General features: G+C 41.3%; 1 long non-coding RNA gene across 1 annotated transcript in view; it reads right to left on the reverse strand.

The window, feature by feature from the left end:
- Nucleotides 1–2,240: 2,240 nt before the first annotated feature.
- Nucleotides 2,241–26,802, reverse strand: part of LOC139352989 (uncharacterized) — a 28,817-nt gene continuing 4,255 nt past the window's right edge. Inside the window, exon 2 of the long non-coding RNA XR_011604059.1 lies at nucleotides 2,241–2,363. This is a non-coding gene — a long non-coding RNA (uncharacterized lncRNA). The remainder of the gene's footprint in view (nucleotides 2,364–26,802) is intronic.

Consider the following 26,802-nt stretch of genomic DNA (forward strand, 5'->3'; position numbering starts at 1 on the left):
CATTAATTGGTTTTTCGTTAAAATTTATATTTTCTGGCTAAGAAGGGCGGCGTGGAATGGGTTTATTTTATTTTTTGGCCGAGCAGGGGAGGTGTTGAAACTATGTATTTCGTATGCAAATGCAAATTTAATGAGCTTTAACTCGATGCCAGGCATGTGCGGGTGTTAATTTTATGTGTGCTTGTGTGCGATTATAATGCTGGCAAAAATATTTTGTTAATTTTTAATTTTAATTGCAGTCGCTTGTTTGGAACTTTATTTTATTTATTTATTTGCACTGGCGCTGAGGCTGAAGCTGGTGCTGAATTTTGCATAATTATGTACTGGCCGGCCTGTCAACATGGCAACATTTTCGAAATGGAAATAAACATTTTATTATTTATTTGTCAAATACCGAGTCGTCGAGTTTGTTTCGCTCGGATTGCAGCAATTTGACGGCCGTGTGTTTTTTCGTTTCGTTTGTGCTTTTTTGGTGGGCGTGTGACAGCGCATCAATTAAACTAATTGTGCATTTAAATTGGCAAATTATTGCCCGATCCTTAATCATAAATTATTTATGCAATCAATTTGCATAAAGTCAAATAAGCCGTCGCTGCATTATGTTGTTTGTCCTTTGGCGAATGGCGAATTGGCCATGCAATTTAAATTTTGTATGGCCATAGCCACTTTGCTTATTCTTCGGCTGGCCTTTGGTTTTTGGACAGGCCTGCATTTTTATTTTAATTTGCGGTCAGCGGTGCTTTTTCCCGTTGAAAACCAATTAAGTGAGCTCTAAAGCTGGCCTTTCTAGCAGCGCGTCGAATTGAAAACCATGTGCGAAATTTAAACATTTTCACCATTTTTCACTCCTGCCATTTTAGGTTGTCAGTGCTCGGCTTTTTCGCAGAGTTCCCCTGGTCAGTTTGGTTTTTTTTCATGCCCTCTGCTAACTTTGTGCAAATTTAATTAAATTCTTCAGCTCTTTTTGAGCCGCAGGGATGCGCCCTTAACGCATAATTTGTCTGCCATTTCGGAGAACTACTGTGTTGCATGTGGCAAAAAGTGGCGGAGTTGCAGCTAAGCTCAAAAAATGGTATTCGAGCAAGCATATATTGCTAGAGTGTTGCATGCTGCTAGGGGCAAAGTGTCTTCTTTATGTTTTTTCGGGTGACAATTTGGGGTTGTGGGTGTGAATTGCTTTTAGAGATGAGCTCGTGAGCCGTTTTGTGAGTAAATAACCTATATATAACCATATTAAGAAGAGTTTTTATATATTTAATATAACACCCAGGGTTTTAAAATCGCCCACCTAAAAGTATGCTGTAATATTTTTTTACCACTTAATTTTTTCATTGCATTCTTTTAGACACCTTTGTGATTAATTACACAACCTAGTGATAGAAAAAAACTACTTTTCATGGGTAATTGCCTGAAAAGATTTTTCTTACATATCTAAGTTCCTTTTCACGCACCCACATCTACTAGAAAAACAGAAGTATATTAATAGTTGCCGCCGCGTAAAGCTTTCCAGACATTTTTTGTTCACTCCGCCCCGTTTGTTTTAGACGCCCATAAAAGTGCCGCGGAAAATGTTTAAAAAGTGTTTTTCCTTATGCAACACCAGCGACAAAGTGTTTGTGGCGTATACGTACTTTTTTTATGCCCCTCCTGTTGACATTTAAAAAAAAATGGCTGTCACAATGCATTTTCGCATTTTGCATTTCGCAAAAAAAGCGAGAAAAGCGGTGGCAATAAAAAAGTAACAACAAGTGCTAAGAATGGGTGTGCGAAGGTGTGTGTGTGTGGGCGTGTGTTTTGTTGTGCGGCTGACAGTGAGTGAGAAAAGTTATGAACTCTTTGGCAAAAGTGTTGAAAATTTAGAAGTGCTTCGTGCTCTTTTTTGAGTGCTTTTCTAGTTTTATTCGTTGGCGCTGCACATTTGTGAAAATAATTGCGGTTTTCATTTCTGTAATGTTTTTTTTCGCTTTGTCTACCCGTATTTATTTAATGCAATTTATTTATATTTGTAGTACGCTTTATGCTCAATTAAACAGAAAACCACAAAGGAGAAAAAAATATATATTAAATGTAAACTGAGCTTCAATTGAATGTTGTAATATTTAATGATATACAAATAAATGGATGCCAAAGGATTTTTTTCTATTTTCCGCTTATGCTAGCCCCGCATATAAATTATACAATTTTTAATGAATATTTATGAGGAGAGCGTAAGAAGAGAAGTAATAATATTTATTTTCACTTACCTTGCTGAGAAGTGTCCTTGTTGTTGGAGAAGGAAAATCCTTATCCTGGCGTATCCTGGCGTCCACTACAGATGCAGCTGCACTGGGTTGAACATTTTTAATGTATTTTTAAGTGATTTACTGCAACAAAAAGCGTGAAAAATATGCAAATTAGTTGAGGTGGCCAGGATGAGTGGGTAGGGCATCTTATTAGCATTCCAAATGACTGGTGTGCCTTACTAGGCTCATTTCTTCCGAGACTTTTCAACTTTTTAGCCTGCTAGACGAGTGTGTGAGTGTGAGTGTGCTGGCTGTGTCATTATGACACTAATTATGTCATACATATGCAAAAGTGGCAAACAAGCCGTGTCCATGTGAAGTGTGTGTGGGGTGTGGGTTGTAGGGTGTATGGTGTGCACATGACACGTGCGTGTGTGTAAGCCACTTAAATTTCAACGCATACGTAATGCCTATTCATGAGCGATGCGATGTCGCCGCCCCCGTTTCACTCGCTTAGGGGCGTGGCTGGATGTGTATGCTTAATTTAATTAAGCCGGCTGTTACTTAGAATTTGCAATGCAAGCCATAACCGCAAACAATTTGCAAGTCAAGAGCGTATAGTGCAGACAAGAGGCGGCCAAAGGATTACGTTGCATTGAGTGTTGCAACTTGACATGAATCACTTGGAAATGGCATAGAACCCCTACCCAAAAAGAATATTCAAATTTTTCAGAATAATATTATTCAATTTTACTTCCCAACCAGACCAATTGAATTGAAATGGTAAAAGATTTCTGTTTGGTTACAAAACAGTTGCACAGAGAAAATAATTAAGAACTAAGCCCGGATTGCAAATAAATAACAAATTTCACAAATTTCACCCCGAAAAGATCCCAGCTGCCGGGGTCGAAATGGGAAAGGTCGTGTCCTGTAATTCGGTTATTTCCTGCCTTTCTGCCATGTGCATGGCCCAAAAATAAAAGGGAAAGGGTGAAATAAACTTGGCAAATCTACATATTTGAATATATTTCTGGGACTCGGCCATAAATAAGGAAACATCTTTTGTATTTCTTTGTTTATTTTGTATGCATGGCCAAGCTCCTGCTCACTAAATTCATCAGCTCATCTCTCTGACTGTCTGTCTGTATGTCCTGTCGCCTTCGTGTGTGTCTGTTATTTTGTTATTTTATTTTGAGGCCCAAAATTTTCTAATTGCTCGCCGCATACAAATTGCCAGTTATCTAAACTGACAACTTCTCAAGAATTTCTAATTCAATTGCCTTTTTGTGTGGCAGTGAGGCCAAAGGATTCGGAATACGAAATATGTATGCTGTATTTTCTCAAATATTTATTTGACTTTCCATGCTTTTCGGACTCATCTTTTGATTTGTTCAACATTTTACATGGCATGTTTAGCACAGATTATCGAAACATTTTGCTCACCACCTTGGCACACGAAGCATTGAATATCTTATGGATCGACAGCTGTTGCAATTGACTGAGAGGATGCACAGGGAGAAAATGTATGAACTTAAATTCCTCTGAATGTTCTAATTGATGTTCTATTGATGTTCTATTGATGTTCTATTGATATTTTCACTCTGTTTTTTCCAAGGTTTTGAATTCACTTTCAAAAGTGCTTAAAAGTATACTATGAAAAAAATGCATCTTTTTTCTGACCTCCGAATATCAAACATATTGTGAATGATTTAAGTGAAGTGTAGTGATATGTGAATTGAAAATGCATTCATTCTACATTGTAGTGAACATCTTTTGTTTTTGTGCATATCTTTAAAGGCCTTATCTTTGCGTTGAGTTCCTTAAATTGCTTCGATAAACGCAAGCACTCGGCTATCTACTATCCGCATGTATCGCGTTTATGGCAGATATATATATCTGCTAATTTGCATAGGCTGAAAACCGCAATCCCTGACTGTTGCCACATAATGCTCCTGCATTCGTATTCATCCAAGCATGCGGTAACATGCATTCAGACCCGACCCACACTACCCATTTCGACTGTCTGTCCGTCCGTCTGTCTGCCTGTCTGTCAGCTCTGTCTGGCTGCATTTTCATATTGAAAATCACTGAAGTGGCAGACCAGTTCCCCTTCCACCTTCCTCACCGTTTTGTGTGGCAATTTCGGTTCTCCTACTTTACGAATGAAAGATTATAAAAAAAAGAGCCGAGCTCAGTGCATTTTAATTTTAATAGACATAGCATGGGGAGCTTTAGCATAATGAGCCCTGCTTAGGGCAGCCAGCTCTCAATGGATGTTAATAAAAGTGAGGAAGGCAGCATTTTTATTGCCCCACCATGCCAGCTTCTTTTTGTTAAATAATGAAATGTGCAAATGTGTTGCCACGTTGCTAGGTTGCCAGGCAAACAACCATAACCATATGCAGCATGCAGCATGTATCTTGTATCTTGTGGATGCACGCGCCCTCCATTTTTACATAATTACACAGCGGCATGTGTGTTGGCTTTGTTTTTTGTTTAGTTGCTAATTTATTTGTGTATGCATTTGGGTCTTTCATTCATGCAACTCCGAACGTCTCTCTTTTCAGCATTTTCCTTCCTTTGTTCGGCACATTTAGAATGTAGAATGGCTGTGCATTTGTAATTACTTCAATTGCAAACTCCCTGTGTGTTTGTGGTTTATGTATCTTTTACAACACACATGTTTCATGGGCATAATTCGCGCTTGGCTGGCTTTTTTAGCCAAGAGAAAAAGCCTTTTAAATGTGGCCGAAACGATTCATTGCCCTGCTTCTTCGGTTTCCACAGCACTTTCTAAGCTTCCTCCGCCCCCCTTTTACCATTTTCTAACCAACTTGGGTTAGCTGAAGTTCTTTCTACTGTTGCGGCTGCTTTTTACCGTTCTGTGTGGCGGCTTCGATTTCCCATTATGCTAAAGGTATGCACCTCCTCTATAGGAAGAGAAAAAGAAAACTAGTTCCAGTGGCTCCCTCGCTTTTGGTTTTCTTTTCTAATCACGTTTGCCAACCGCAGCAGGCGCATTGAACCAGGAAAGTAGATTTATGCATTGTTCTTGCTGACGTTCTAGGTGTTTTTGTGTGTTGTGGCTTCTGCTGTTGTGCAGCGTGTTAATTACCTTCTTTTTCCACTTCTTCATCGGCTAGAAAGTCGATATTGCCACGTTGTTTGTGGGCCAGGAAGCAAGTCGCACGCATTAACCACAACAAAGTTCTCTGGGAAGTTGCCCCTCAGAATATTTGCTTCATTTTCCACACGCATAAATCATCTTTTATTAGCATTATAGCACGATGAGCTGTATGGAGTTTCGAGTTTCACAAGCCAAAAAAAGGAGAAACTGACTTCAAGCCGTTGGAATTTTATTCTTTATGCTTTGCATGTGAAACTTTAATTGAAATATATGGCTGACCTCAAAAAACTGGAGCCCCGAAATCGCTTGGCCATTTCTCATAGCACGCAAAGGATCGTGTATATTTAGTATTTATACGAGTACATCACTTTCGGGTGTATTACTCTTGACCTTTGGCCAAATAAACTTATTCCTCACAAAGGAAACGAAAGCCTTGAAAAAACTGTGTTTTCTCTTAACCTACTTCCAAAAAAAAAAATTAGTGAACTGGGAAAAAAACCTATCTGAAGGATACAAAAAAATCTTTTCACTTTTGTTGCTCCGCTCTTCGTGTTCCGTTTCGTTCCGGTCTTTCTTTTTTTTGTAATCAACAAAGTTCAACGTTGGCATATAAATATTTGCATGGCCGGGACCAGAAAGGAAGTTCAAACAAGAAGAAGAGTGAGCACTTATTATTATATACGAGCAACAACAATGACAACAAGAACAGGAACAACACCTACAACAACATCAACAAGACGGGCAGCTGACGCGTAAATGTGCAAAAGCTTTAAATTAAAAGTGGCGGAGGGTTGGGAATTGGACGCTGGGAAACTTGGATGTTCGCTCGGTCCACTACTGTGGGTTGTTGTGTCAGCTGTCGTTGTCTGGACTTCATTTTATGCGCTGACAATTTCTCATTATTAAAATTACAGCACCCAGGCAACAGGAGGAAAAGGAAACTGCAAGAAGAACAAGGAAACTTGGATACTTAAAGGCCCAATTTTTATATACCCTTTTTATCAGATTTTTTATATGAACTCTTAAGAGATTACTAAAAGTTTTTTAGAGAAAACCATAAATAAATATATCACTCAATGTGTATAAGAAATTCTTTTTTTTGGGATTCGAAAAGATACGAACAATGTGGAATATATAAAATGGGATAGAATAGAATAAATTTGGTTTGAATATAATAAGATTGGATATGAACAGTGTTCATTGAACACATTGTAATGGAATATAAAATCATAGATCATCATAGATAATACCATGGATACAAAAGGAATGATAGTATCATCGCTTAAAGCAAAGGGAATCTTAGTAACGGAATATAATGCTACAAACATCTCTTTAAAACTTCAACACCCTATAAAAGGATATGAAAAGCGAAAGAATAAAAAGAGTAAACAAATTATCTGCAGTTGTGTGAATGTGAAAATAATCACTCTCCGTAGCTGCTTTATTTCCCTTGCAGTTCTTCAGCGCCAGCAGAAATCATCATCCAATACTGCAGATCAAATGGAATATATTCCCTTTCGATCCACCGAGGTGTGCTCATTAGCGCTTCTACCGGACAGATCCTTGGCTTTCAATATTCACCATTCAGTTGCAATTCAGAATGCATTCAGTTCGTCTGTCAGCTCCGCGTCATTTCGCTGGCATATTTGTGTTGGCTACATAAATCAGCGGTCGTATGTCATTAACTTGCGATAAATCTGTCATAAACAATGCAACACATAAATTGCCGTCGGTTGGTAAGTGAGGGGAGGTGGTAATGGCTCCCATCACAGAAAGGAGGCGTGGCAGTCATCATCGGGCCAAACAATGTCGAAAATGCAAATCAGGAGGAGAGGATAGCACCCTCGACGTCTGAGTGAGTGGGTGGTGCTCCGAGGGTAGTTTTTGGTGGGTGGTTTTGGTCCCCAAAGGGGTCGGAACTTTTGGACGCTGTCGCGGAAGCGGCACAGCGGGCGACATTATGATGTTGACGAAACAAAGGCTCGTTTGTTGGCCTCTGTTTGTGCGTTAGCGGTCGATATGTGTTTGCGTGTTAATTCTGTTGATATTAAAGCGATTTCGGAATCTATGGACCAAAGCCTCTCGCTTAACATCACGAAAATTTAAAATCACACAGTCTAAATTTCTCTTCGTGACTTTAATAACTTCATTTTTGTAGTTACACCATTCTGCTCTGTACTTAAATTCACCAAAATAAACACACTGGCCATTGCACTTAACAAATTGCAACGCAGTTAAAATTACAAACTGCAAAGTATTTGGCAACAGCAAATGCAATTTCGTAACAAAAGTCTTTTTCACCCAACCAAGAAGAAGTAGGGTCTGAATGGGGGCCATAAACATGCAAGGGCCATCGCACAGTGGCGTAGGCAAAGGGCTTTTTAAATTGCCTTGTTCTGGTATCGATTTTAATTTAAATTTTAATCAGAGAACTATTATTTTTTAAGTCAAATTCAATGGTGCTGGCGCCGCGTTTTCATACTACCGACGTTTTGACATAGTTGTATTTACCTTCTAGGCCCCCTTTCTGCCTAGTCTACGTCCCTGCTTTCAAGCGGCGATACAAATCTGAGCAATGACGTGGGCTAAAATGCTTCAATTACAGAGAAGTTGTGCTGGGTGTAAAACTTTGCGGTTTGTTGCTGTTGTTTTCGTTATTTGCTGCTGGCCGTCGGTCGCTGCATTGACATGTAAATGACCTTTAATTGATGGGCTCGTGTGGCTTGATTGAGTGCCAGCGGGGCGTTGAACGGGGGGTTAAAGGGCAGAGGGTAGATGGTAGATGGTAGATGGTAGATGGTAAGGAGTCCAAAGAACTCGCACATGGTAATTTGCATTTTGAAAATGCCGCAACTTTTGTAACTTTATGTGGTGGCCTTTTCGCCATCGCCTTCGAGCCGGGCCTCTCCTGACCAACTGTCCCTAGTCCTTAGTCCTTTTGCCTGTTTGGTTGTCTGTCAGTCTGGCTGGCTGGTAAAATATTTATGTTGCTTCCACCCAACTGATTGCGGCGAAAAAGCGCAGCTCGGCGAAATGAGAATTTATCGCAAACACATAAAAAACGGCTACCCGAAACCCTGCACATGTATGTGTGTTAATGGCTTTTTCGTGTCGGTGTATTTGGGTGGATGGGTGTATGGTGTGGGGAAATGGTCTTCCGTCCCTGTCGCACGCCTGCACTTCCGCCGGAAGTTTGCATGTTCCTATATCATTCGCAAGAATCTGAAGCGCGCTTAAAAAAGCTGAAAGGCAAACGCAGTCACAGCCGCGCAGTTCTCACTCACTCTCTCTGTCTTTTTTTGCCCCCAAAAGGTTACCTCCATTATAGCTCTTTATTTATGATCCAGGTTAACATACACATACAAGGCAATGACCATGTGTGTGTGTGTGTGTTAGCTGCTAACGGTAATTGCGGTGTCCGCCATCACTTGGCCCGCTGGCCCTCAAAGTCGATAACATGTCATTTGAGCGCCGCTAATGTCTTCATTTATTTTTAGCACGCCGCGCCTCGTCTCCGTCCATTTTAGCCTGGCCCAAACGAGCTGTTTGTTTAGATAAAAGTTTGCTTTCGGCTTCCGACCCTCCGACCCTCCGAAACCCCCCATCCTCATCCGCCAAAGCTCCTTTTTCCTCCGTGTGTGCCGGCCATAATTGGACACGAGTTCGGGGCTTGTTTACACATGCATTTTATAGACGCTTTTAACGTGCCAATTTTGTGGGGCTCTCGCTGCGTTTTAACCGATTTCGGGGTTAATGTGCGAGCAGAAATCGCCCGAGTGGAGCTGCCTTAGTTTGGTTTGGTCAATTTCCCCGAAACCCCAAGGCGCAACTTCATTAGGTGGAGGTGAGGAATGCGATGGATAAGTATGTACACTGAAGAAAAAATAATGGCCAATTTAGTTAGGAAACCCCAAGTGTTTTATTATAATTTGTAAAATGCCAAACTCCTAAAGCTAGATCATCTAAACAGTTTTCTAATATTCTAACAATAGTAAAGGTATTTTCTAAGAACTTATTTCGCGATTATTGTGAGTGAAAAGTGTAAATTACCAGTGGAAAAACTAAAAATTCAATTAAGCCTCAAGCCTTGTATCAAAAATCCTATCATCAGTTTAGTTCGTGTGAGATAAGACCTAATTCTAGATTATAATCAGCAGAAATTAATATTTTTGTATGGTGCCATAACAGCATTATGTGACATGCATGGCATACGAAACATAACAAAAACGGGACGAAAGCTGTGAGTTCCAACTAAGGATTTTTCCCAACCACGGACAATTGTCACGCACACACGAAATTGTCCTTGTGAAAGTGGGCAAAATGGAGGCTCACGCAATGTCCACGTCCGCAGTGGTCCGTCGTTTTTGGCCAGCATAATGAAGAATGGCTTCTGAACGTTTTAATGCCACATAAGTCCTTTGGCCACGCCGAAAACGGTCTTTTGACGGGCGCAACTCAAACTTGGCTAATTTCTCAATCAACGAATGGCGCTCTAATTGCGCATTAGAGTGAAAGAAGAGGAAGGAGGGAGCTTGAGTTGGAAGCCATTTGAGAAGTAATCAAAAATCCCCATCAAAGTTATGCGAGTTTGCCAAGTTCTGCTGGATGTATGTATATATATAAATATATTTCTTTCTTCCTTAGTAACCCAACCGCTTATGCAGGAATCCATAAAAAGTAACTCAACTCGCATGCAAATAAAGGATTGTGTGGGGGCGGGCTTTTCCGGGCATGAGGAAAAGCGGAAAACGGAAGGGCGAAAAGATGCGCCACCCGAAAAAATAAAAAACTCACCAGGCAGTCAGCTCGGCAAGCCGCAGTAATGACAGTTCAAAAGGGCAACAAAGTACTAAAAATAGTGGAAATTACCGCAGGATATTCAAATTTCCACATTGCGGGGAGTTAAGGAAAGCGGAAAAACACATATATGTCTGCGAGGGTGGAGTGTGTGTATATGTGTGTGTGCTGCACGTTGCATGCCATGGAAGTTGCGCCATTATAAACCTCGACTGGAAAGTAAAAGAAAGTAAAGAGAAAAGTGCTTGCTGTATTGGCCAACAGTTCCTGGGGATCTGCAGACAGGACTCGGGCACGGCTCCCTCGCCAGTGTTTCCTTTTTTTTGGCCTTTGGCATGTGGCAGCGATAAGAATCGAATCCTTTTTGCATTGCATGTTAACACATGCAAATTGAAATGTCTAAATCATGCACTCACACACTCACAGAAAACGGTGAAAACGCGGTGGCAATGAACGCGAAAAACACGGTCGAAGAATTCCGAGGTGGTGGATATGCAGAAATATCTTAAATTGCATTTTAATTGCTACCCCAAAGCTTTGCCAGCACTTGAGTGGCTAAAGGAGTGCCCGATAACAATCGAGTCTAATATATTTTGACGGACCACCAACAACCAAGCAACGAACCAAACCCACATACGAACAGAGGTGGGTAGAAGAATTTAAGGAGGGGGTTTTTGAAGGAGGTATGTATAGGGGGAACTGTTGATTACATTTTGATTTCGCTTGTGGAGAAGGAACATAGCTGGTTTGAAATACAGTACTTTGATGGGGCCATCTTTCTACTATATTAATAGACATTTTTTGGTTTTATATTTTTAAATCTGTATTATTTATGTGCGTTATTTTAAGCATACAAAATTATAATATTAAATTTTCCAATTTGGAAATTCTCCAGTTAATCCTCTCCAAGAAACCCCAACCCCCGCCTCTGACCACCCAGGCAATTGCTTAGGCAACATTTAGTGGCTTTTGTGGCTTACCAAAGCCGAGCCCTGTAAAACGGCTCGCGAATGAAATGAAATACTTGCGGTGTTGGCCACACTAAAACCTTGTATTGACCCCACACCACCCCGCAGTTTGCACAACGCAACCAAGCATTCACCACCATCACTCCCCCGATGCAGGCATATAATTAATTATTGTCGCAACATCATTAATCAGGCTACGCCAGGACATCGTTTGTATCCCCCCCCCCCCCATCTCTGTCTTGTGCCGATTGTCTGTCCCTGTCACTCGCCGTACTCGGTCCTTGGTCCTTGTTTATTTATCTGTTGACGTCGCTGTGTGTAAGTGTCTGTGGCAGATTATGGTCACACTGCGAGTAAACCTCAAACAAGCACTTAAACGCATAAAGTGGGCCAAAAGCGGGCCACAGCGAGTTAACCAACTGACTGATGACTGTCGTCATGTGCGTGCGACCTTCACCCACTGGGACCTACCACCCCCTCCCCCCTTTCATTTCGAGGGTGGGGGGTTGGAAAATGAAAAATGATGTTTTTAATATGCAAGTCTGAATAGAAGCAGGAGTAAAAGTATTAAGCAAGTGACAAGCACAGTGAGTAAAAGTGTCAAACTGGCTAATGCCTTCAGGCATTTAGATTTAATGCAAGGATTAACCAGTTAAGCGGCATTATATACCCGCACCGTCTGATATGGCACATTAATTTATTTACAGGCACATTAAGCACTGTCTGTGCTCTGTAGGTGGACGGTTAATTAAAATTATTAAAATTGCATGTCGCTCTTGAAACTCGCGCATGCTATGTGGTCATTATGAAAATTAATTGGTTGAAACCCAATTGAAAGCATTTGATAATAAATACTGAAAATATGCAAAAAGGAATGGTCCACATTATCGTGGATGTCGCTGTTGTTAATATTATTATTATTATCATTATTATTATTATTATGGGGCGACCAGAACTCCAGTCCACTCCATTAACAAAACGATAATGGTGACTCGGCTGTTGATGATGATGTTGACAATGGCTCTGGTTTCTGCTGCTGATGCTGCTGCTGCGGCTGTTTAACTCTGCACTTTGGCATTAAGTATTTAATTGCCGGCTGCATTTACCAATAATTTTACACAAAGGACTACGCGACACGGCCGATTAATTAAGAAGAATATGCATAGTCACAGACAAAAGGATGCCGCCGCACACAAATATATAAAAATTAATGAAATGTTGTGTTTATACAAATGATAAAATATTTATTAATTCGTTGCCGCGACACATGTCAACACCTGTTTCGAAAAAGAGGGGCGGCGGTTCGTGGCGATGGGGCGTGGTCCTTTTGGCCGCTTTGGGCGTTACTGTAATTGTTTCTCAACTGGCTGTCGCAGGACATGTACGTGACACGTGCGACAGGGAAATGGGTAAATCCATGACCAGGAGGTGGCAAGAAAAATCAATTTCCCTGTTGACCAAAGCCAGGCATAAATATTTCATAAAATCAAAAATAAGGCAGGACCGCAGAGAGAGAGATGGGGAACCAAAGCGTAGAGAACGAAAGACAAACAATTTGCCGCACTGGGATATAAAAATACAGAAAAAAAGAAGGGAACAAGGACCTCGAAGGTCCTGCATCCCGGATCCTGCAAAAGTTATTATTAAAAGTATGAGACCTGGGATAAAATGGGGTGAATGGGTGAACGCAGAGAGCGGGTGCGAAAAGCAATTGAAAATCAGCGCAAAGTCAAACGAAATAAAAACCCATAAAATCGGATTTCCAATATCGACAAACAGATAGATGGACAAGTCGGGCTGTGCACACACTTGATACGCAGGAAGGTCTGCCGCAGACAGGACGCAGGACCTTCCTCCTTTTGCATTTCCCTCGGAATTGCATTTCATTTCGAGTTGTTTATCGATGGCAACGCAGTGGCGACGCCTTCAGAAGGTCCTTCTCCCCTTTATCGGAATATGGACCGTAAATCATTGGGAATTGCTCGGGCTGGCACGGCAGACCAAACCCACGATATTCTCGAGTAATTTATGTGCGTGTGGGCGGTGGAACCCCCCTACCATAAGTGTAATAATAATAATGGCTTAATGATTATGTTTGTCATAAGCGGCCCTGGCAGCCACGAAGCCGGATTACGTTTTATGAAGTGCCGCAGGTCAGGCTTTCGGGGCCCCAGGATTTGTCAACACCCCTTTCAATCTGGCATGCCAGGCTCTCATAAAGAACAAAGTTATGTGATCCCGAGCATTGGCCATCCCCCCTCTACGCACCATTTCAGGATCAATAATTCCAAGGGGTATGGCTTCAATCTCAGGACGTTGCCTGATTTTATCCCGTTTATTTGCGTGCGGAAATGAACACATGAGGGCATACAAATAGCAAACATAGAAACGCAATTACGCCCACTTCCTTCTTTTTCGAGGCTTAACGCACTGTGTGTGCCGTGCCTCGATTCCTCGATCGACAAATCATCGGCTAAGAGAGGGAAAAGCCCATAAAAGAAATGTCATAATACATATTACAAATATAATAAAGTGCCCGAGGAGGACCCAGCACACGCATCGCTGCCAGAGTAAACAATTGTTTGCCGATGATGGAAGCACCATATCCTCCTCCTGAAACAGCTTAGCAACGCAACTGACAATCACAACAGCTTAGAGGGCCAACTGCCACAGCCAGACGTTGCCACGAGTGCGGCTAAAACGATGCTTAAATATATATAAGAGGGAGGGAGGAAAGAAAAAAAAAATTACGAAATGCCAGCTCCCGCTGATGAGCTTTCCTGCGACAACGCGGCGTATGTGCGATGCGTATACGTAATTTGTTATCATCGCCACCGCCGACTGCCAGATTCAGGATAATAATTCCTGCCTGTCGTCTGTTTAATATTTTTCGCGCCTAATGAAAAATACTGGGCGTCTGCTCCGGGGGGTCTATGAACTGCTAAACCTCCATTCCCTCAGGGCTTTGTATCATTTGTCAGGACCACACATACACATCTGATTATGCGACATTTCCTTTTTTATTAAGGCTGCCTCCTGTTTTTTTTTGCTAATGCGTTGCCAGGATCTGCTGCTTTTAGCAGTTGGATGGGCGCTGATAGCAGATAAGCATTTGATGAGCTTTAATACCAAATTGGAAGAAGGGAACACGCACTTATATAAGCCGCTTAAAATAATGCCAGGCAATTAGCGTGTTTATCTGCTTAAACAACAAATCGCTTAAACTTAACATGTTTGTCCATTTTGTGGTTTTTCATAAGCCATGAAAGTTCGCAGCAAAAATATTGTAAATTTATGAATACAAATGAATGTTTTATTTGCATCAGCCGTTCTAGGAACGAGCAACTCCAGTGAATTGCATTTCAGCGGTTTTACCAACTTTTGTTGCGCAACGCGCGAGGCAAAGTTATGCGTAAATAAAGGATATAAAATTCACATGCGACTCCCCCAAAATAAAAGCAGAAAAGTTTGAATCAAAAAAGAAAAAACACAAATTACAAACGAAAGAAGTGAGAATACATACAAGCCGCTGTGAAATAAATATTCCCCAAAAACTTTGACACGCAGCCATGAATAAATTGTATTTGTTTTAATACCCATCAGGCACAAAGAACGATATATGATATAGTCGAAAAAGGGGTTCGGGGCAGTTCAAGCTGATAGTCAGAGAATCAGAGTTGTACATGGCAGCAGGCACTTCTTATCTGCCTTTATTCGGTTTAAATGAATATCAAAGAATGTTTCACATTTTCCATACAGCAAGCCGGTACGCATTGAAGATAAAATCCATTTAAAATGCTATTCATAGAGTGAAGCCTGGGTTATCGCAAAAGAAATAAAAAAAACAAAAATTCCTTTTAAGTGTAAGCAGACTCTAAGAAATATTTATTTAACAAGGTTAGAGAGCAAAGAAGTAGTATTAAGAAACCAAAAACGTTTCAGTTGAGTAAGATTGAAATAGCACATTGCATAAAATCAGAGCCAAAATCACTATTAAAGCTGAAAATGGGCAAGAAAAAGGCGAAGGAAATGTTATACACATTTACAAATGCTAGAAAGTAATTTTTCTTGTTTACACAACATGCAATTTATTTTAGTTTTCCTCCAAGGCCCAAAGCAATTTTCCCTTTAAAGGAAATAAAACAAACTAAAATTAAATTATCCCAGCCTAGAAACCTATTTACATGAACGAATGGAATAGATTCAAAAATTAATTCTAAATTATGTTGACATTTTAATTGAAAATTCCTTTTGAAATGCAAATAGAAAATCCAAAGAGAAACCAAATTCAATTGCGTACCCAAAAGAAAATCCCCTTTCGCTCCCACCCTCTAAAAAATCTAAGTCATGTGAGCTGTTGCTTGGGCATGGCGTGTGTTTTTGAATAAATATCAAGTCAAGCTTGAAATTGAGCTGGCAAAACGAGGGAGGGGCACATACAAAAAAGAGGCTGGAGATATGTGTTGTGTGTAACGTAATAAGGCAGAATTAATAATTTAAAATATAAATTGCCACAAGAGCACATGAGATATTTTAACCACAAGCAATTTAAATATTAAATGAGAATGAGAAATGTTGGGGCAGTTGCATAGCCACCAGCAGCCGCAGAGCTCGGAAACCCGAGACCTTGGGACGTATGGTATGTAACCTCCTTCGATGTTTGCCGTAGCCATTTCCGCATCCGCCTCCTCATCCTTATCCGCATCCACATCCACATCCACATCCACATCCTTATACCCATCCTATGTGTGCGAGCACGTCAAGTCAAATAAATTTAATAACGCATACACATACGGCATAAAAACAAACCGTATGAAGTTACGCATACGCCACGTGGTGCGGCTGGCAACCAAAACAGTGAGGATATGGTGGCCCTGTTGCCTGGCAGGAGGTCGGTCCTTGGTCCGGGGTCCTTCTTGCCCTCGGATTTCTATAAGGATGCGCATCAGCGAACCGCAGTGGAGCGGCGTCTGATAACAATGCAAATTAACGCGGCGTATGCGCAATGTTTGTTTGCCATAGCCTTCTGCTCACCTCATTTTTACCTTACATATAGGTATATTATACCTTAGCATATCATTTCGCGCTGGTTTCGGTTTTGGTTTGCGGCTCGGTCCGAGTGAACACGCTTTACACTTTAAAGCACTCCTGAAAATTGCCCATAAATACATACTGACACACACATGCCAGCGGTATATGTATATAGTATATCTATCTGGTTTGCATCGATTTTTACTGCCTCTTTGGAGCCCATTTTTGGAACGGCATTTTTACGATATTTTTACATAACAGCTGGCTCACACACATGGTGTGTCCACATATCATTTCGCCTACGACGATAAGTAAATTACGCTCCAAAGACAAGAAAAGCAATTTGGGGTAATATCAGCGCAGCCATTAACCTCTGATAACTAGACCCAAAATGCGTTTGAGCAAATCGCTTTCTAAACGCCTGCTCAAGCCAAACTCGAGAAACATTTTTGGTAATGATTCATTGGGTAGAACTTTAGCTTACGCATATATTTAAAGAAAAGCTAGATCAATCTTGCCACTGGCTCATAAAACATAAATACATTTTTATTTGTTTTCAGTTTTGAGATAACGAAATAAGAACTGGTAAGATGAATGTTTGAAATATAAGAATTTCTTACTTATTAGAAATATATATACCCAAAATGGCAAGAGTCTTAATCTTAGCTTTCTATTCTATGCTAATGAACTGGCACCCTCAATTATCTTCAGCCCATGGATTATTAATTAAAGAAGTGCCACTCCAAATGAACAATCTGCTGCGAAAGCCGAGGCCCAACTAAAACCAGAGGAGCCAGGCACTCATGAGGGTACTCGGTTATTAACTGCCATCCACAGCCACACTCGAATTCACTGGGTTTTTGCGGCTTGCCAGATCATTAATTTTTGGAGAGTGTCAAATGCGAGATTGCGCGCATTGTATTACATCAAAGGCTCGGGTGGATATCGACTTATAAGCCTCCTCATCCTCAACCATCCCATTCTAACCATTCCCGCTTTTGGCCCCTGTGAATTGGAAAGCCATCAATTATGGCCCCAAAGTCAATTCAATGTAATCCAGCCAGATGGCGCATCTTAATCGTCGTTATTCCTCCTCGCCGTCGTCTCAATTGCTAAATCATGTAGGCGAACTCCAGTTTGCCAGCTGGATTGCTGGATTGCTTAGTTATGCATGCACAATATGTACATGTGTGTGTCATCATGAATATGCGAATGTGAATGCGAATGCGATAGCGAGTTGCGCCAATCAACTGTGGGCTCGAATTCAAGCTGTATCTGAAGCTCAAGCTGAGCTGAATGTGAAGCTGTGAATCCAGCAGATACACGAGTGAGTCGCCGGCAATTGTCTGTGCAATTTGGTGCACAACAAGCGCAAACAATTGTGGGAAAGGTTATTCAAAAGTCATGCGACTACCGCCGCCTGGGAAAATGTAACGAAAACCCAAAAACGTCGAAACCAACCAACAAGCCAAAAGCCACGCTTTCACGGACAGAAGAGCTAACAAATTTATTAGCGAGTTTTTGCCATTTTGGTGTCACATCCTTTCACTTTGCCAGTTGAACCCCTGACATTTCCCCTTCCGTTGCCCTCCCTTACCCCTTACTAACCCCTTCTTTTCCCCGGCTTTCAGTGCCATAATCAATAATTAAACTCACCTGCAGACTGATCAAGATAGACAAACTGTTTGTTTTTGGATAATAGGATGGGCGGGTGACCATACAAAAATATGAAACCATGTCAAATGGGTTTTTATGCGCAAACACTAGCCACGCAAGTGCACATAAAGATAAAGATACAGCTTCAGATGCGGCATGCAGATAGAGATATAGATACAATCTGTAAGCCATTCGTGTGTGCGGCCAGATGTGGTGCAAATATTTCATTCATGACGCTTGTAAATCTTCTTTTGATTGCACTTAATACTTGTCACACAGCACGGTGAAAAAAGATTCATAGCAAAGGCATTTCACTCGGCGCACACAGAAAATACCCAGGAGCTGGAGCCCGGGATCCACCACATTGGGGCAAAAGAAGGAAAAAAAGCCAGCAAGCAAACTAACAAGAAAAACTGCCAACGGTAGGAAGAAAATCATAATAATCCAACATGTTTGCATTCAAATTGAGAATTTCTCATATGCTCCACCTGAATGGGAACACGTATATGCCTTTGAATGTGTGCGTTTGTCTCTACCCGCGTTTGTGTGCGTGTGTATGCACTGGGAAAAATATATACAAAGAATGAAATTTCTAAAAATTCTGTTAAAATTATAGAAATATTTAAAACATAATTTATACCGGCTTTAAGGATTTGGGTTTTTCCAAATTTCAGTTCCTATATCAAACGATTTTTTCTACTATCCAAAAATAGGTGATCCTTTGTAGTTATATCTTATCTTAATTTCAAATAGCATGCCTTAAGTTCATATTAAAATAATATTTTTGATGATTTAAAATACAATTGTTCTCTCTGCATGTGAGTGAGTATTTCTATCTCTGCTGGGAAATCTCATTTCATTTGTGCACCGTGCAAACAGCCTTCTCACAGACGATGGTACCCACATACATCTAGACTGTCGGATTCGCCTTTCAGCTCTGCCAGTTAAAAATCATGTTTTTCAATGCGAAAGATTTTGGCTATCAGCAAAACACGGCCGCAGGATACTCGTTCGTATACCTACACACATATACACGGATCTGGATCCTTGTTGCCCAGAATGAGAGACACCTTTTACCGCAATTTATCGTTCTGGTGAATCTTAAATCCCCTTTATCACACTCGCACATGCAAAGAGTCGAGGGAATGTGTTTGCCAGGTATTCAAGGTATTATCCTTGGCGGCCTCGCGTTGTAAAACAAGAATTATGCTTTTTTATTGAAAGTGAAAAAGCCAGAGAGGGGGGAAAAAAAACAAACAAGTCAAGGTGCGCGAAATATGCACACCATATAGATTTTTATCTCGGAATTTATATTTGCCTGCCGTGAAAAGCAGGATATATGGGGTGTATTGAAAAGGGCCAAGTCACTCCTTGGACACAAAAGAAACGAGGAATCCCTCGAATTCGGTCAGAGTTGGTTCTCCATTATCTTGGTTATCGGGAGAAAATCTTGAAAACTTATTACCAGATACTTGAAGGGTCTCTCGCAGCTAATAAAAGCCAACTTCTCGTTCTCTGTCAGCTGCCTGCCAACTTATTCGCTTGTCCTTCTGCCAAGTGCCAAAAAGCATAAAAAAATGGAAGTGGGAAAAAAAACTCAACGGGAAAGTCCTCTCCATTCCCACCGCCTCCTGAAGAATATTCAAAGTGTCCTGTTAACGGTTTTCAAGGGAAACTTTTCAAATCTACAAATTGGTTTCGCCTCTAACCGCAAGAAAAAGATTCCCGAGCCTTTTTGACTTGCTCTGACAAATCTCTGCCCCCCTTTTTGCCCCCTCGAAAAACGCACATACGCACCCGAGCAAATTTCACGCCGGGGCCAAAGGCGAAGTGAAGTCAAGTCAACTGCGGCAAAAGAAAAGTACGGAGAAAGTGAGGCAGAGAAAGAAATTGGGAAGGGCCCAGGCAAAATCAAGCATAACACAGGCAAAACGTGGGGCTAACAACTCTAATACCCCAGGAAAATCCCGGCGAACAGCGGGGCAAACTTTCCAGATCCTTCGACTTTATACCCCTGCCATTCCTCTTTCTTTTTTTGCCCACTCCACAATCATCCATTGTCGACCCTTTGCGACAAACAAATCCAGCCAGCAACTTTTGCGAAAAACTTTATGCATTTCACTGCTGATGATGAAAACAAGGACTATACAAGGAAAAAGTGAAGAGAGCCAAGATGGGGAAAAACAAACGTAATTCCCGCATTTTCTTGATTTTAAATTTTCCGAACAGGACCAGCAGGACAAGAAAACTCAAAAAGAAAAAAAAACCGAAAAGCGAAACGGTTTGCTCCGAGGAGCCAGGACACATGTCCATCCCATCCGCCGGCGGCTGATGCAGGGGGATTCGGATGCGGATGGCGATGGAGCGATAACTTTTTGATGTTTTATGGCTGTCAAGTTGTTCTGTCGCCATGTCAAAATTTTATTATAAATTCCCCCGCAACCCGGGGCTGTGGTCCCACCGCCGCATTTGCTTAGCTCACGCCAGCGTCATTGATTTGCATAAAAACGTTAACAAATATTTTCCATTTTATTATGGAGCAGAGAGGAACCCCGAAAAAAATGATAACAAAGCGCGGGCCAAGCGGCAAAAAACCCCGAGACAGCGGTGAAATTCAATATGTTTTGTCTTCGTTTTTTGTCTTACAACGATAAAAGGGATGCAGATGAGGCTGCTGACTCAGAAAGACAGCCTCGAATAGGGAGTATCCTTTAAGGAAGATAGCTTCCTATATCTATATAATTCAATAAATCTTAGAAGCCTACAATATGATTTTTATAAAATATTTTGTTGTTAAAAGTTGCTGAAAATATTAAAACTATTAAATCCGATAAAATAAGTTTGATAAAATATGAGATACATAAATAAATGAAATGGGCAGACTATTTTGTATTCACTTTTGTTTAAAAACTTAGCAAATCTTTTAGCTTTTCTTCATAAACACTTTTGTTTAGGATAAAACAATCCAGAAAACTACCTTTCTTGAATCTGAATATTTAAAAATGGCTGTTATTTTATGCATCCAAGCAAGTTGCTCAGTGAAGCAAACATTCAATTTTAGTAAAATCCGAAACTATCGATTGTAAGAAGGGCAAACAAACGACCTAGTGCCTTTGGGAGATTTAACAGAAAATTAAAAAGTTATTCTTTTGAATAGAAAGGAGTTGCCCCTTAAATGCGAAACTCCAACAGCAAGTTTCGAGGACCCGGGGCCACATCAAGGGTATTCATACATCAAAAACTGTAGCTGCCTTTGGGGCGCAAACAAGACAAACAAGTCCCTTTCGTTTTTATTGTTGTTGCTGGGCGGCTGCCGCTTGGTAAATATTAAAAATACATGTAAAATTCAATTTCTTGGCCTGGGTATATGAATGCCAAGGGTTTGGGGAATGGGGTATGGGTATGTGCTTATGTTTGTTGACTCGCGGCTGGTTGTCGCAAATAAAATCTACATGAAAAGCATGAGGGGGGTCCCGAGTCCCCGGGTCCTTCGTCCTGCGTCCTGCGTCCTTTACCCAGCTCTCCTTTGACACTTTTGCTCCGGCAAGCTCAATATAAATAAATAAAATTCTTTGCGGCTGTTTTGCGGTATTGCCGGCTGGCACCGAAACCGCTGCTGGCAAATTAATTGAAAATGCTTTTGCTTTAAATAAATTTCGCCCCTTAAAATACAAAAAAAAAAACGTAAGGAAATACAATTTCAATTATACGAAGAAGTCATTCAAAAGCAGCAAAGTAAAAGGCGCAATAATAAGACACAAAATCAATGACTGTGTTTGATTGAATCAAATGTGTGCCGTTGTGTGCTGCAATTAAGGCGATCTAAGGATAAATAAGCCCGAAAAGAAAAGGGCCAGTCTGGTCTGGGCCAAATCTTGTTGCCCCTGGGAAAATCGGCTCTCATGCATTCCTGTCACGATTTTCGATTTGCTTTGCTTTTGAAGATGTCGTCTCGCCTATATATATATAGTATCCTACATATACATGTACTTATTTACAATCAACTGGGCTAAATTGGGGCTAAAAACTTTTTAAAATGCCATACATCTTCGGCTCGACGCGATGCGGCGCAATTCGATTTTGTTGTGGAAAATCCTGGGAAACAAACGCTTAATTTAATTTATTTTGCGCAATTTTCCAATGTTGTTGTGCTGGCTCAGCACGAACGGCTGCTCATTAATTTTGTTTTATTTCATTTTATTGGCACATCAATCGACAAAAGGGGCGCGTTCGAGAATCCCAATTTGAGCCGAGCTCCGGCGGCTGAAAGACAGCAATTTTTCGGACGGGGGACTATTTAGTGTTAAATTTTATGCAATTCACGTTTCACGTTTTCCATGTTTCCCGCTCGAATGGATCTGGACCTCCGAAGTCCCCAATACCCCCACCCATTGCTCATTATCGTTGTCATCATCTGGGAAAATCTTTTCATTTTCTGGAGGCCTGCTCCTTCTCCCGGGATGATAATTGAAATTGAACAATTCTAATCGATATTCCGGTGAGGCGTGAAATTTCTGTGTTGCCTCTGCATCTTCATGAAAATCCCCTTAACTTGGCTTATCTGCTTTGCCAGCCACAGCAGCAACAAAACAGCACAAAAGAAATGAATGTCAGAGGAAGTTTTTAGCTCGACTTAACTTAAATGCCCTGCAAACACTCGAATGTAGTGCTCGGGGCGTTCTGAATGTTAATTCGCAACATCCATATGAAGAGCCCAGAGGGATTTGGATGGGGCATTTAAATGAAACTTAAAAAGCTTTTTAAATATTCATATATATTTATGCCTTCATCCTGGGGCCCCAAAGGCTTTCAACTATCATGGCCCCAGGATGACAGAGCGATTTAGTGTGGGAAAGTTTTTCTTTGCCGTTAATAGCGATGCTTGAGTTCTCATAAACAGAGTGATTGCAGACAATTGAAAAGCGATAAACAAAGCAGATTCCAACCGTTTGAATGGGCAGGAAACGACCCATCTTTAAAAAAAATCCTTATATACTCACTCAGAAAAGAACTTGAAGCTTTTTCCCAGAGTTTTTGGCTTACCTGCAAATAAAGAGAAGAATATAATAAGTATACTGGATTGGAGCAAACTCGGTTGATGGATGGTGTGGATGCATTTGCTGGGGACAGCTCAAATTGCTATATTTCCCCACAGGCCCCACATAATTGATCAATATTTAGCATGGCAGCGCGTCAGTGTCGACAGGCAAAGTGGCAGACATGCAAACAGGTCATCAGGGTGACTTGGGGCGGCTGACACGGATAAGACCGATTGGGGATAGGCCAAGACCCCGAAAGGACCTATGGAAACCCAGAGAACCCAATACCATCCCCCGACTTTAAGAGGCCTCTGACTGAATAAACTATTTCGCATAATTGGCTGGTGCTTATAATTGCTTTCTGACAAAATATACATCCCAATGTTTGTGTGTGTTTAGAACTCAAACAGCGATATCGTCATTATCTTTTAATTAATTTTCTCGGCCAAATGATGAAAGTTTTCTCCAGAGCTTCATTTTCTTTTGGCCGGGCAGCTTTTTTCTGTCCTGTTTTCATGACAAACACACTGCCAAAGGACAGCAATAAGCAGTGCTTTATTTATCTTGTGTCTGCTTTTAGTTTTGGCCTCTGACAGTTTTCATGAAAACAGAATTTTCCTTTTCATTCTGCCGCTTGGCACAATAATTACAAACCGAAACGAGACGGCAGACACGCTGCTGCCAGCGCGATGATGTCGACATGAAAAGTCTTATTTGTCAAATGGCTCAGAGCCCAAAATTGGACTCTCGACTGTTTGCTGGTGGCGGTGGTGCACTGAAAGAAGAAATCCCATCCTCGTTGGGTTTAAGCGGCTTACGTGGAAAGGAAATCTCAGCTGAAAGGCACTGCTGGGCCAGATTCCCACGCTAGGTTCCCCCGCCTCCTCGATTAACATAATCGAGGTAGATCCATCAGTGATTTGGTCAGCCACAAAATCGCATTAGTCCGAGTATGCCCCTTATTCTCCATCTCCCACTTAGCGCGCTAACTAAATTATTGGAAAATGCATTCCTCGGCCGTTTTCCACGGCGCATGCGCAGCCGCATCAAAGGTGTTGCCACACCGCGGCAATCACGAAGAATCCAACCGAAGACGACCCCGTTATGTGTGAGTAAGCCACAGACGTTTCCTACTGGCATATGTATAAACCTGGCTGTAAGTACAGTGCGTTTCAGGTCTGTAAGACCTATTAAAGTTCTGACTAAAGGTGTTTGTATCATACAAATTGTATGTTCTGTTGCAAGGCGGTACAATAGGCTATTTTAAGATAGATGATATTTTACTAAAACTTGAACTTTGGGATGTTTACTTACAACAAAGAATTCAGAATTTCGTCATTCTAAAATGTTGTTAACTTAATATTTCAATATGCACACAAATGAAAGATGTACAATGGTTATTTTAAAAGTATTCTAAAAGTTGTACACTTATATTTTTGTTGATATTGGAGTTTAAATAAAAGAAACAACTTAACTTATATATTTGTATAAACTTTCTGCAAACATTATTTAAGCTTTCCCCCGTACTATTACCTCATCATTAGCTCACATTATTTGTATTTTCTCTACTTAATGTTTATAAAGCTCCTCTTGCTGTGAGCCCTCTCTTGCGCCTTAACAGTGCGTGACGCACTGTATGCCGTCTTGTAATATATTTTCGAGTTTCAATTCGGGGTCTTGGCTTTTTAGCTCCGCTTATTTATTTCTGATGCGGCGGCGTCTCTCAGACTTGGCTGTCAGTTTTAATAACTCGCCTGGTGCGAGGCAGATAGGCGTACCATCATCATCTTGGGCGGGAGCCATAGAAGTTACGATTTTAAGCTGCAGGTTCATTAAACTTTCGGTGCTGTGCTATGCTGACTGGGCCATAAATTAGGCATACACATGTGTACACCAGCAGAGAATATATATCGATAGTGTTCTCTGCCCCACCAGGTTTATTTTATGGCCCATTAAAAAGTATGACTATGGTTATGACTCCGGACAGCAGTGCTCAGACACTTGTGATATAATCTACGCTGTGCCCGGTCGTTCATAATTAATGCGCATTGTCCTAATAATAACAGCAATTAATGTGGACTGGAATGTTAGATTCGGCAACTGAAATCAATATTAAATGAGGCCTCAAAGGTCTTTGTCTGCCCACGCGACTCGATTAAAAATTAAGCACACCCTATCCAAACTGTCCCAGAACCAGATTTATAGAGAGAGTGGGAAAGACCCGAAAAGATAGCCGGGACTACAACGAAAATCAAAATCAATTTTATGTTTATGACACTCTGCCTTTTACGACCTCTTGTGTGGATCCACACAGCGGGCAGCTTGAAGCATGCAAGACTTTGGGTTCTGCCCCATGGACGATTATCATTGAGTGCCATCTAAGAGGTGGCCTGGATTTCTATATGTACGGGTGGTATTCACAAATGAAAGAAGGAAAAAAGAATGTCATATGTTGATTTTAATGGCGTCAATCTGTGCAAACAGTCGGACATTTCGCTTCTGTCTGGCCGATTTGTCTGCCCCGGCTCTGTTTGCATTTATAATTTGTTTGTATGCTTGTGTATTGATTTACATGTTCCCTGGCCATCAGTCTTGCTCCGATTTCGCTGGATGAAGTGAATTGTTTATAGAGCCTGCATAAAAATTGCAGACCCATCGGTGTACCATGGCCATACCATGCCATATCCCTCTCTGTCTGGCCTGTCTGGGACATGTAGGCGAGTATTGACACATTTGAGTCCGCGACTGATTGCTATATAATTCCGACTGTCCCCACCAATTGCAGTTCGGATGTGCGTGGTGGCGGCCGTCTCATTAGGAATGCAAATGTTAGTCCTTGTCCGCCCTTAATGTGCTATTAAATTTTCAACCGATATGCCATTGATGTAAATTCGAGGGGCTGGCTCCTGACATTTTCGGTTATTGGGGATCATGTCACAGGGGCTCGAATACATTTTCCCAGGGCCTCTCTCTCTGGACGGATATCAATCATTAACGAGTGGGAGTTGTTCGAGTCGAAAGTCCCTTTAATTGCTAGCCATCCATGTGTTGAGCTCTGACCCTTGGGAGAGTGCTATCTTGGCATCTTGGCCATCTAAGTATATTTACTTTGACCTATCAGCGACTTTAATCTTGAGGGTTCTTCGGATGTCAAGGGTGCTCGGCGAGGCATGATGGTTGCACTTTGATAAATACGCTTTTCCTGTTCTTAATGTTGCGTGGGCCTTCTTATCATTGAATGCCCATCAATAGAGGTAAGAAGCGTAGGCTTTTCCATTTTCCCCAACCATTATCTTTCACTTTACGTTCGTATCTCATTCTTAAAGTCAAATCAAGCGGTCGCCATTCACCATTTGAGGTATTTTTAATATCTGGCCCAAATTGTTGCCGGCTTACTGTTCTATTCAATGCGGCCCCGCTTTTCTAAGCGTTAAAATTAGCTTAAATTTTAATTATAGCCAAGTGCCCATTAGGGCTCGCTGGCCCACTAATGAAGTTCAAATATTCTTTCCTTTTTTTCGCCTTTTTGGGCCAAACTCCAGATCAAAACCTGAGCCAGAACATTTTATGCTAATGACAAATGCTTTTATCTTGGCCAGAACAAAGCGGGGCAAGGAGGATGAAAAACGGAAAATTATAAGCAGAAATTGTTGGCAACCTGCTGCTGTTGCTTTTCCAGCTTTTCCCCCTGCTGGATGTCAGGAGTTTTCCACCCCACGCTGACCCTAATCATTGTGCCGGACTGACCCGCCAAGTTGGTGAAAAGCTGCAGCTCGGGGACCGTGAAAATTACACGTTTTTTCGCCGTTACCCCCCGCTGAGGTTACAAATATTACATGCCAGGTGGGTGTTTTTGGGTGACTAAATTTATGCATTTTTTCTATGCGGCTTTAATTAAATTTCTCTTTTTCTTGTATGCTTTTTTTATTTGGAATTTTTTTCCTGTGGCCGCTAATTTCCAC

The sequence above is a fragment of the Drosophila suzukii genome, chromosome 3, assembly GCF_043229965.1.
Source record: "Drosophila suzukii chromosome 3, CBGP_Dsuzu_IsoJpt1.0, whole genome shotgun sequence".
Classification (NCBI taxonomy): domain Eukaryota; kingdom Metazoa; phylum Arthropoda; class Insecta; order Diptera; family Drosophilidae; genus Drosophila; species Drosophila suzukii.